The sequence below is a fragment of the Lipophrys pholis genome, assembly GCF_963383615.2.
Source record: "Lipophrys pholis genome assembly, chromosome: 8".
Taxonomy (NCBI): domain Eukaryota; kingdom Metazoa; phylum Chordata; class Actinopteri; order Blenniiformes; family Blenniidae; genus Lipophrys; species Lipophrys pholis.
In genome coordinates this window covers 6,662,521-6,674,732 of record NC_137630.1, presented here as the reverse complement: position 1 = coordinate 6,674,732, position 12,212 = coordinate 6,662,521, and positions in this window count along the sequence as shown.

Genomic DNA, 12,212 nt, shown 5'->3' with positions numbered 1-12,212 from the left:
GCACATCTTCAGCATGATACTCTTAATGGTCAGAAAAACATTTAGTTTCCAGCTGGAACGTTGTGTAAATCACGTTTAGCACTAGTTTTATTTGTTTATTTATTTTAATATCAATGAGCTTGTGACTGATTCCCATCGTTAAATTAGTTAAAATAAACATTAGCAGCTTTAAATAAACTTCCGCACGTCTCTGTGAGTCTAATTCTGATGATTTATCCTTCATCTGATCATACAGACAATCAGTTTGTTTCAAAATTACATCTTTTACTATTTTAAACATCTTCAAAATGTTCATGTCATGGAAAGAAAGCACTGAGAGAGCAGGCCTCCCATGGTGCACAGATATTTACATACATATTATAGATCTTTTTCAGGGGTCTACAAACATTTTCCAAAAAAAGAGTCTATTTTTTTTTGTCTGTTTCCACCAAAGAAAATTCATCTGGAGCCACAAAACAGATTTAATCATATAAGATCATTCAGCTTATGGTGTTTTGTTAAATTCATGATGTTTCATGTAGAACAATTTGCTGTTTTAGCTCTTGTAGCCCCTTTTAGCTGTTTTAACCTTTTATTTTATTATTTGTTTTTACATTCTTGAAAGTTTCAAAAATGTTGAATACTTTTCTTTGAGCCAATCCACCATCTTACACTTTTTTATCAGTTTACAGCGTCGTGGATGAACCCTCAGGCCGTCCGCTAGGAGCAGTTTGGGGTTCAGTGTCTTGCTAAATAACACACTGACATGTGGAGATGGGAATTGAACTGGCCACCTTCTGATTGGGAGACGAGCGCACAACCAAACAAGCTACCGCCCCAGTTTGTTGGTCTGCTGAATGTGGTCAAAATCCATCCCCGGGTTTTCTGCCCATGGGGGCTCCTGTAGTTTGTCTCAGTAGCGTCTCTACTTCCCAGCAATCCCTCGCCTGGATCTCGTTTCGAAGGGATTGCAAAATGGAAATCTGAGATATTAGTTAGAAGTGCCCTCGGTCGGAGTCGTTTTCAGACAGTTGGCCCGAGCTGTTGTTTCCAGACCCAAAGTCTTCGGCGCTGACGCCGTCCAGCTGAAGTGTTGGGGGTCGTCTGGGAGAGACACAGGTCTGTGTCAGCAGGCAGAATCTCCCACAGGAAGCTCTCAGCAGAACTGGTTCCACTGCAGAAAACACAGGAACGCAGGGAGGGTGGACGCAAGGTTACGAGCGGACACTTTGTCTCTGGCTGGAGGTCTTCCTCCTTCCTGAGTTCGGTGTAGCAGTGTGACGCGGACGGAGGACAGGTGGAGGTAAAAGGTCCCCATCATGTTTTCTCTTTAAACCCCCCCCCCCCCCCCCCCCTGTTCCCGCCGCGCCGCACAAACACTCTTTGCGTAATAAGCCAGTTACACAAGCGCTGGCCTAGTTAGCCGCTGACCTCTCTCCTTCTCTCCCTCAAGTGTGAGTGGATTAGGTGGTGCAGGCGGTGCAGGCGGTGCCGGACGCTGGCGTACAGACAGGAAGTGGGTCACGGCAGCGTGGAAGTGGGTCAGAGTCACCCTGCTCTGCCATCGCTCCGGTTCTGCGAGGATGGGATGTCTTAATCAAAAGCAGCTGCTGCTCGTGTGTGCGTGTGTGTGTGTGTGCGTGCGTGCGTGCGTGCGTGTGTGTGTGTGTGTGCGTGCGTGCGTGCGTGTGTGTGTGTGTGTGTGTGTCTGTGTGTGGGGCAGTATGTTCAGTTTACGCTGAGATGACACACAGTTTGTACTACTCCATTCCTGACCTCGTGTTTTTATGTCTTATTAACAAGAATAGCTGGAAGTAAAGCACCGCGCCCCCCCCCCCCGCCCACACACACACACACACACACACACACACATACCCGCCCACACACACACACACACACACACACACACACACACACACACACACACCCACACTCACCGCTCTCACTCTGACCACAGCTCACAGTTTCCTATCAGCGCTGTGTCGGCGCTGACTCTCTTCCCCGAGTGCCGGAAACCAAAGGCTCACCTTCGTCACTGCCGCCGTCCAGGAAAGTCGGACCTCAAATAAACTAAAGGGCGTCATCAGCTTCAGTGCACCTTGTGGCGGCTGTGGCTCGGTTGGTGGACGGGGGGGGGGGGGGGTCGTCTCTCAATTGGAGGGTTGCGGGTTCAATACTGTCAAAGTGTCCTTGAGCAGGACCCACACTGCCTTGACAGCGTGAGGAGTTGTCCTGATTACACAGTTAAAACGTTTGACTTTGCTTGCTGGGTGTGTATCCTGCCCCCGTCACCTCCAGCTCCTACGACCCTGGACTGGATGAAGTGATATGAAAGATGGACGATACTCTGGGTTTCTTCTAGAATCAACGTAAGAAACAAACTAGGAGTTCTTTGACTTTGTGTTGCTAAAAGTGAATTTACAAAACAATAAAAAAAAACGTCTTGACATGAACAGTTACATCATTTGATTTTCACGATGAAGATGAACAGAAGAGGTTAAAATAACTCCAATAAGAGACTGAGACGCCACGCTGGGTTAAAAAAAAAAAAAGAAGCTGTAAATTAATAGCAAACGTCAGGTTTTCCCCTCATTTCTATTTTCCCCTCTGATCCCAAATCCTCTGCGATTGAAAAGTAAAACAATGACTCCTAAAAATAGATCGGAGCAGATTTGTACTGAAGGGCTGCTTCGAAGCTCCTCTTTCTATTTGACTTTTGACTTTTGACATGCGACCCTGCCGAGTAAGAGGTGCTGGCAGATAAGTGTCACTTCGCAGGAAGTGGAATCCACACACGACTCGGCGTTCCGACCCGAGCACAAGACAACGACTTCTGATATCGGGACACCGTGAACACACGTCGTCTGTCTCCGTGGCGGTAACCCTCGTCTTTGGCGGAAGACGTTGGTCTTGTGTCGTACAGTGAGGGGCGCTCCAGGACGGCTGTGGCTGAGATCTTCTGCTTTGCCTCGACCCCTCAGTGCGGCGGCTGCTACAACCAACAGAAAGAATTACATTGATCACGATACTCCTGGTTCCACAAAATGATCCTGAGGAAATATGGAGGTAAATAAAAAGCCAGACCTTGTTCTCTGTGTACGTCCAAACCCAGATTCCGTCCATATTCCCGTCTGCCTGGAGAGACGGCGCGATGTTATGACACCACCAGTGACCATGTGGAGGGTTTGGGTCCGTCCACACCAGCCAGAAGGATCTTTTCTACTCCCTGGTGTTCTTAAGAAATATTCCGTCCACACGTCACACACAGCGATGTGGCACACATGCCAGGCCTTTAGGTGGCGCTGTAACTCCCTAAATACACCAACAATGCAGAAGAAGACACTGACAATTCTCCGCCTCAGGAGCTTCTGCAGCTCGACGTCCGCCATTGTTGTTGTTACGTGATCTAGTGGAGAATACGCGTTGGGGGGGGGGGGGGGGGGGGGGGTGACATCGTCGTTCTCCGCAGACGTGCGTCTGGCCCATCCAAAGCCAAGCCGGCGTTTAAAAATGTCCCCACCCTGGAACCTGTTTAAAAAGAAAGAAAAAAATTAAATCGGGCCCCTAATTCGCCGCGCCGAGTGGATGATTGGTTAGAAACGTGTGCGTTTAAATAAAACTGAGTTCTCGTGTTGACCGGCCCCCCCCAAAGGCAAATCCAATCAACATCCGTCCCTCCTGCCGTCAACATTGTCCTCATCAGCGACTCTCTTCTTCTACAAAAATAACTCTTTCTTCATCTCCGCTGTATCTGTATGTGTGTTGATTGCGCGTGGCGCCCTCTGGTGAGTTGAATGCCAAACGCTCATTCCAACTCGTTGGACACGTGAAATTAAAAAGGTGTCGATGTTTACATCACTCAAAGCCACAGACCTGTTTGGGTGGAGCAGAGATAAGTCTTAACAGATGAACAGATCAACAAAGTGAAGCTGACGCTGTTTACCTCCGGCAGTGACATGAACGCAATTGACCTTTGGCTAAGCCCCGCCCCCGAACGTAAGCCAACCAGAAGCATTGGACTTGCTCTGCCGTCCAGCTCCTGCTGCTGTGTGGTTTCTATGGTGACAGCTGCCATGTCAACATGCAGCCTTGCTGCGACGGCTTGTCGGCGTTAACAGCGGTGGGTGAGGGGGGCGGGGCTTAGCCAAAAGGTCAATTGTTCTATCAGAAGCAACTGAAGAATTAGAATTAATACTCTCGGCTTTGTGGGAGGAATCTGAGACGGTAAACTGACGACAGCACGTCTAAAGCTCCTCGACCCGAATCCACACGGGAAACATGACAAACACAGGAGCCGGTTTTAGTTGTTGATGTTTCTCTCTAATACCTTGTTCATACCGTTCTGAAGGAAAATCCTCATTACACTCATACAAACAGGTATTTTCAGCATTTATAGTTCTCAAAATACTTCAATCTTAACATCACGGAAACGCCCCAAGATCCCGGTTGTAAACTCGATCTCACCAGATCCTGATTTGCATCAAGTTCAGTTCCACAACACTCCAGACGTTTCTCGTGGCCTGACGACTTTGGCTTTTATTTTGTGCTGAATCTGTCAACTGTTGATGTTTTCGCTTGAGCCGCCGCGACGCCGTCTTTGATATCCCAGAAACCCTTGCTGCAGGTTTCCCTGAAGATGACGTCAGTTTGCTGGCTTCTGGTTTGTTTGTACACTTATTGACTTTGGTGAGATCGATTTAGGAAAATGCAGCTCGGAACTTAATGGAAATTTAGCTTAATGTTCTTGTTTTTGTGTTTATGCTGTGCAGAAGGGAGAGCTTTTATGGGAAGTGTATTTCTGAAGATTTATTTATTTTTGGTCGACTAACTTTAATCACACAATCCACCACATTATCATCGACAGCCACACAACAATGACCATGCGAGGTGTTCCACACGCCACTGGACAGGGCAAGACGGGGAATCAAACACCATCACTTCTACCAACTGAGGCACATCCGTCCATTTTTAGACCTTCTTCATGCACCAACGTCAAAAAGCATTCGATGACATTTTGTCTCACTGGTCTATGAACGCTGGAATAAAACACTCCTGACATTTTCAACACACACACACACACACACACACACACACACACACACACACACACACACACACACACACACACACACACACACACACACACACACACGCACACACACAAACTGGACAGAGTCAAGGTCAGTTCCTGTTTTTGTACCTTTCTCCGTTCTTCGATACTGTAAACTGCAGACTGCATGATCCCCCGTTTCCTCTGCCATTACCGACTGATTACCAAGCGATGGAAAGTTCACGGGGGACAGTCGGGGGAGTTTTATGTAACTGATGGTCCAGCAGCCACCGACAGGCTCTCCCGACTCAGCAGTTCCTATCAGCCCGGCTGGAGCCGGGGAATTATTTCTCTCTCTGCTGGAAAGTAAGCCAATTACTGCGGGGAAGAAAAAATAAATATAAAATACGTGTCTGAAACGTGCCGACTCATGGAGCTCGGCTCGTACGATCCAACCGTCTGCAGGCTGAGCCGTGGCTAATTATTTTTGGATTTACAAACTGTAACTGCATTTCAAAGGTTAAGCCGCTGTGCGTTCAGACTGGAGGAGCTCTTGAGTCGTTGAACGAAATCTGAGCAGAGCGTCCATGCCACAGAGTAAAAGTTCCAGTTCCAGACGTCACGTTGTCGTACTGGAAACAAGGCGATGCGGTATGTCAGGACTTTTACAAAGAAATGTAAAGACTGAGTGTCAGGGGCCAAAGCAGCTGCAGTGGTGTGATGACTCAGCAAAACAGAAACAATAACAAAGACTTTACATGTCATTTTTCCATAAAAAGGTTCCTTACAGGTAGATATATTGAATTATAGTTACTGGGGATACTCATGATTCTTTTCACAATACCAGACAGAGAAACAGATGATTTCATTGGGTCCTTGTCCGACTTAATAAACTTCGTGCTGCATCATGTTGCCTGTACGCTGTTTCGCTCTTGTCCGTTATTTTCTCACCATTTTCATGTTGCGACTTCGGAAAGACAAAAATGCTGCCACCCCTCTGATTTCAACCTGGAGGGACTTTCCTTTATTTCCAAATCCCCCGGAGCCACAAACAGAACTTTGCCGTCGTCTGCACCGATCGTCTCACGCTCTCGGTTCGCCGTGTGGCGCCGGACGACGAACACGTAGCCACGTGTGGACGCTCATCAAGGGAGTGAAGCGTCTTTGCTTATGAGTATTTTTTTTTTTATTTCACCGATTGAATTCGTCACACTCTTGTGTTGATCTCGAACCGTCTCGCCATGCGTCTTTACGTCTCCAGTAGTCAGTGTGCTACTCTTTGCCTCTACGGCGGCCACCAAGAGACGCGGCAAGAGAAATCATCAATAAATCACAAAACAGAATAATACAGAATAGAAAAAAAATGTCTTATGCAAGGAAGAATGAAAATAAGCATGAAATATAGAAAAAAGATTGATGAGGCCTCGTATGAATATAACATGAAAACGGTGTAATGAGGACGGTTGCTCAGCGGGCGGACGCCGCGCAGCCTTGAGCTGCTCTCATCAGGAGAATGTGCTTGTTTTGTTATCGAAAGGCCTTGTTTGCAGCGTTCGGCATCCTGACAGCCCCCGGGTAGAAACCGTCTCTGAGCTTGTTAGTGCCGCCCCGCCCGGGGGCAACAGGGGTAAAGGTGGCGGGGGTCTCTGTGGGCAGCACATCTGCGGCAGAGGCTCCTGTCTGCCAGGGCTTCTGGCCTTGTAAAGACAAGAGGAAATATATATATATATATATATATATATATATATATATATATATATATATATATATATATATATATATATATATATATATGCTGCCGAACAGGACAAGGGAAAATGAAATGAATGAACGAATGAATGAATGAATGAATGAATGAATGAATGAATGAATGAATGAATGAATGAATGAATGAATGAATGAATTTTATATATATTATATATATATATATATATATATATATATATATATATATATATATATATATATATATATATATATATATATATATATATATATATATATATATATAACATTAAAAATATATATAAAATTATAATATATAAAATTCATTCATTCATTCGTTCATTCGTTCATTCATTTGTTCATTCATTCATTCATTTCATTTTTCCTTGTCCTGTTCGGCAGCTTAGGCAAACAATATTATGTGACTGAGAGCCAGAAACAGAAAGAGGAGATTTAAAACTTAACGTTTCAAAAGGAGTGAGGGAAAATGTACTGAAGTTTAGAACCCCGAGATAGTAGAATCAAAGAATCACTGTATGAAAACTGAAAAAAAACAAGTTAAATTATGAATCAAAACGGGAAGCAAGTAGCCAGAGATATTCCTCTATACATCCAAAACTCTTTTAACAGACTCAACATGCACAACAATGAGATAAAAGTGATTCAAAGTACTTTCAAATACACCAAGAATGTGTTTTAGTAATCATGATTGATCATACACATTAATAGTAAATCACAAGCCTTGTATATGAATCAGAATATCGGAATTGCAGCCATCTTTTGAGGCTCGTTTTGTGTTTTCAATAAATATATATTAATTAAAAAGTGCAACTGCTGGAGAGAGAAACATTTTTTAATAAAGGAACTGTATTATTTATAAAACGATGGTGATGTGGTGGGAATATTCATGTCGGTCTCGAATTAAACTGAAAGAATAACTAATCTAAAACAGTCGTATGGTCACTATATCACTTAATAAATCACCAGTGTTGTTCAAACAGTGTTGGTGGCTGTGATGCTAATAGAAGAAAGTCCCAATCTTGATTTGGTACAATGATATTTAATTTAATTTATATAAAAAGGCAGATTAAATAGTTTAATTACACACACACACACACACACACACACACACACACACACACACACACACACACACACACACACACACACATATATATATAGATATATATATATATATATATATATATATATATATATATATATATATATATATATATATATATAAATGTTTTTATTTTTTTTGCCCTTGTCCTGTTCAGCAGCTTGGGCAAACAATATGATGTGGTTGAGAGCCTTCTGGAGTCAGAACAGTTTTTGCTCTTGCAACAGGAAGAGACCTGGAGTTTCCTCCTGTTGCTGCCTTTATTAGAAGTTGGCATGGCTGCTGTACACTTTGTATTATTGGTTTTATAGATTATGTGAAAAGGAAGTTCATTTAAAACTCATCCGCTTCCTGTTAGTTCATCAGTTTTCACCTCTTCAGCCCTCAAACGTTGGCAATCCTTCAGTTATTGGTTTATCTCACTCACCCGCTATTATTCCATGTTTATAGGTTAATGCCACGTGGAAAAAGAATTGGAAAGATTGTAATATTGCCCCTAAACTCGTGTGTAATCTGATCCGCTCTGAGGATTGAGTCTGACACAGGCACAAGCTGAGTGTTCACATTCCCCTGTTTGATCCGGACCAGAGTCTCTTCAGGGAAGAATCGTTACGTTTGGGTGACGTGAAAACTCCCACGAACTCTGAACCGGCGCTAACAAGAGATCTCGGTCTCCGTTCGTTTACAAACGATCTGACGAACGGGCGGCGCGGGAGGACGTGATGTAGTGTGCAATGCATTCTGGGTAGTAAACAAACAAAGACGTGCGTGGCAAGTTTATGTGCAGTGGGCGATGGAGAGTGAAGTCTGCCATTACTCTACTGGTGGAAAGAGTACTATTCTGCTCAAGTAAAAGTACAATTACTTTGATCAAAAATTGTAAAATTAGTCAAGTTAAAGTAAAAACTAGCTCATATAAAATGTACTCGGAATAAAAGTGAGTTCTTGACAGCAGGAGAATAGTGTCTCCTGAGTAGCACATGGAAGTCAAAGGGATGTAAATGGACCTCGGATTCTCTGAACAACCAGCTCACGCTGCATCATAACGCCGTTGTCTTTCTTGCGTTAGCGCTTCGTTTAATATGTCCGACTCAGTCTCCATCTTTATTGTAACATTAGCGGCAGTTACTTCTCCTACCCATCATTCACTGCAGTATTTCCTGGGCACATATTTTTAATCTAAAGAGGTCATATTATGCAAGATTCACTTTCTACTGGTTTTCCAGCAGTAATAATCATCCCCATACTTGGAACGACGCCCCAGAAGTGAAGAAAGTCTGTCCTCTCTCTCCCTGGCTTGTTTCAGTTTTTAAAAAGTGTGTTGCTCCAACCAGCCAATCAGAACTCAAATTCAAAACGCTGTAGTACATATGCTAGGCCTATAGGTGGCGCTGTAACACTGACACAGAAATACACCACAAACTGAGAAGTCGACATCTGGCCTTATGAAACCAAATAGCACCGGTAGCTTCAGCAGCTGGATCCGGAGGATGTAGTCGGCCATCGTTGTCGTAGTTAAGAGACGTTGTGGAGAGGTTCGCGGGGTTATCGGGTTCGAGAGGCGGAGCCACGAGTTTTGAGCTAACGTGTGTCTTGTCCACCCACACGTCAACGCCGAGGCGGCGTTTTAAAATTTTCTCTCCACTGGAACATTTTCATGCTCCTCAAACGCCGCGTCGTGTGGATGATCGGCTGAAAACGATGCGGTTTCCATGAAACGACGTTGTCGTGTGGGCGGGGCCTCAATTACCTGCAGCCTGCAGACACAAGACACTCCCCGGCTCTCCTCCTGATCTCTGGTGATTTCAACCACACTTGTCCTTCCGCCGCCCAATCTGGCAACACCGATCTTCTCCCCGAGTCGGGCCTGGATTAGGCCTGGACCGACACAGACACAGAATCAGCCTGTTCTCAGTAGAGCTCAGTAGAGGGACTTTTAGACTGGATGAGATTCAGGACCAAGGCGGGATTTAGGGAAAAACACTTTAGTACAATGTTGTTGGATAAATTACACTAGGTGAAATTGTTGAAAAACTGTATGATATATGATCTTTAATCAGAGGTTTGATCAGTCGAATGTTATTTATGCAGCGGGTTGGTGCAGTTTGAAGACTTTCAGAGGAGGAATGAGACAAAAACAAAGAAGGAAGATGACAGACTATATAAGACAATGATGGAAAAAGGTAATTTATCAAGAAAATAGAGTGATTATAAAAAAATTGTGTAACTAGAAAAATATCCCAGATAAAAGTAAAACTAAGTTAACATAATGAATCCTTTCTGTGTGGCAGGATTTCTTGCAAATACCACTTTATATTGGACAGGAGTAAGACTCAGTGGTGCATCAGGAAATCTTTCACATAAATCCAGCTGGTTTTCACCAACTTTACTGATTTCTAAAGAACTCGGTAGTTTTTATTGGAGTTTTATTGGATTATTGTGATTCCTGCATCGCCGCCTCATCGTGTGCTGCTTTGCCAGTTGAAATAGCTCATAAAGCCCGAACTGAGGCAGGATTACATTCCTGCGTCCTCGTGCCGATCCCTCCCCTCCTTGCGGGCATCATGACACACCGAGTTGTAACACAGTAAAACCTGTTTACTGCACCGGCTTGTCTTCCAACGCCACGGCGTCAATCACCAGCCGTCGATCAGTCTCTGCCTGTTGACAGTCCATGGCAGCGTGTTTGAGGAAGGCTGCTGGCAGCTCCTCCCTGCAGAAGCTCTTTGTTGCCACATCACTGTTCTTTATTGGGTTTTCAGGAATGAGGAAGTGTGCGAGGCGGCATCTTTTACGGGAAGGCGGCCAGTGGGAGGGAGGGGCGAGTGGGAATGCACGTGGGCGGAGAGGTTGTGACACGTATTTACTAAAGGCTGACCGGAAGAACTGGACGAGGGGGAGGCCGAGAGTCCAGGCGGACAAGTTTGAATCGCATCCCTCAGCACACGCACACACACACACACACACACACACACACACACACACACACACACACACACACACACACACACACACACACACACACACACACACACACACACACACACACACACACACGCACACACGCACGCACAGCAGCGAGGGTGGCGGTCTGTTACGACTCGCAGCCTCTTGGCACATCTGTGATTGTTGTGAAAGGAGTTTTTTGCATTTTGCCAAAAGGAGAGATTGTTCAGAAGACGGACTTCTTGTATCCTGAGGCAATATTACAGCATGTTCTCTGTCACAACGCCGTCAAACGTTCCAGTTTCAGGCAGTCACAATCGGACAGAACGAGCAGTGCAGAGCAGTGAATGGACTCACTCAAACCAAATACGGTACAGATGACGTCTTTGATGTGCCAAAGTACAAAACGTGGCGTAAACTCCGTCTATTACCTCTATTCATTCATTTAAGTGTGTGGAATAAGGAGTCCCGGGCGCGTCGAACAAAACACTGGGAGGAGTTTATACGAATAGATCTTGTTTCTCACTTCAACTGCGAACCAGTTTAGCCTTAAACCGAGAAGCTTCTGGGTATTGAGGCGATAATCTCGTAACTTTATTTTGAAGAAGCATCTTCTGTTATTTTTAATGAATTTGCTTTGTTTAGATAGCTGTCAGGTACCGCCCCTCTGGATTCCCTTTTTGTTGCCGCTGCCTGTTCCTTTAGTTTTCACTTTCTCAGAGCCGGCTTGTAACAGTGGACTTGAGCTGAGATAGATGTTTTCCGTGTTGCACGCAATCCCATACTGTATTTCTAATTGATTTAGTTCCTTTTTTTTTTCTTTTTTTTTGCCAGCAACACTCTGATGCATCTAATAACTTCTTCCACCAACACAACGTCATAGTGACCTGTTTCATTTTCTTGCAAATTTAAGCAAACAAGCCTGGAGACAATGCTGTTTTAAGCAGATTCAATTCAATTCAACTTTATTTATATAGCATCACATACAACACTGTCATTTTTATGTGCTTTTAACAGAGAGAAGCCCCAACAAACCAAACAGATCACTGTAAACAGAGTCCAAGCTGGAGTCCAATTAACCTCTGGCTAAGCCCCGCCCCCCCTCCCTAGTTACTGTTGCTAACTCGAACAAGCCGTTGGTAGTTGGATGCGATTGGTTGACTTTCATATATAATGCAATGGGTCAAATTCTAACAGATTATCTGAAAATAATGAGAATTAGAGCTTCTTATTTGACTAAATGACTGTGGACTCGGTTACTCAGTCAAAATGTCTGCATTTGATGATTTCCACTTTAAAACGCATCATATTTAGGGGTTAATTGCGGTTGATGTTTGATTCAAATGTGTTGAATGGACCTTCTTCCTTGCGTTACCGCTCAAACTGATC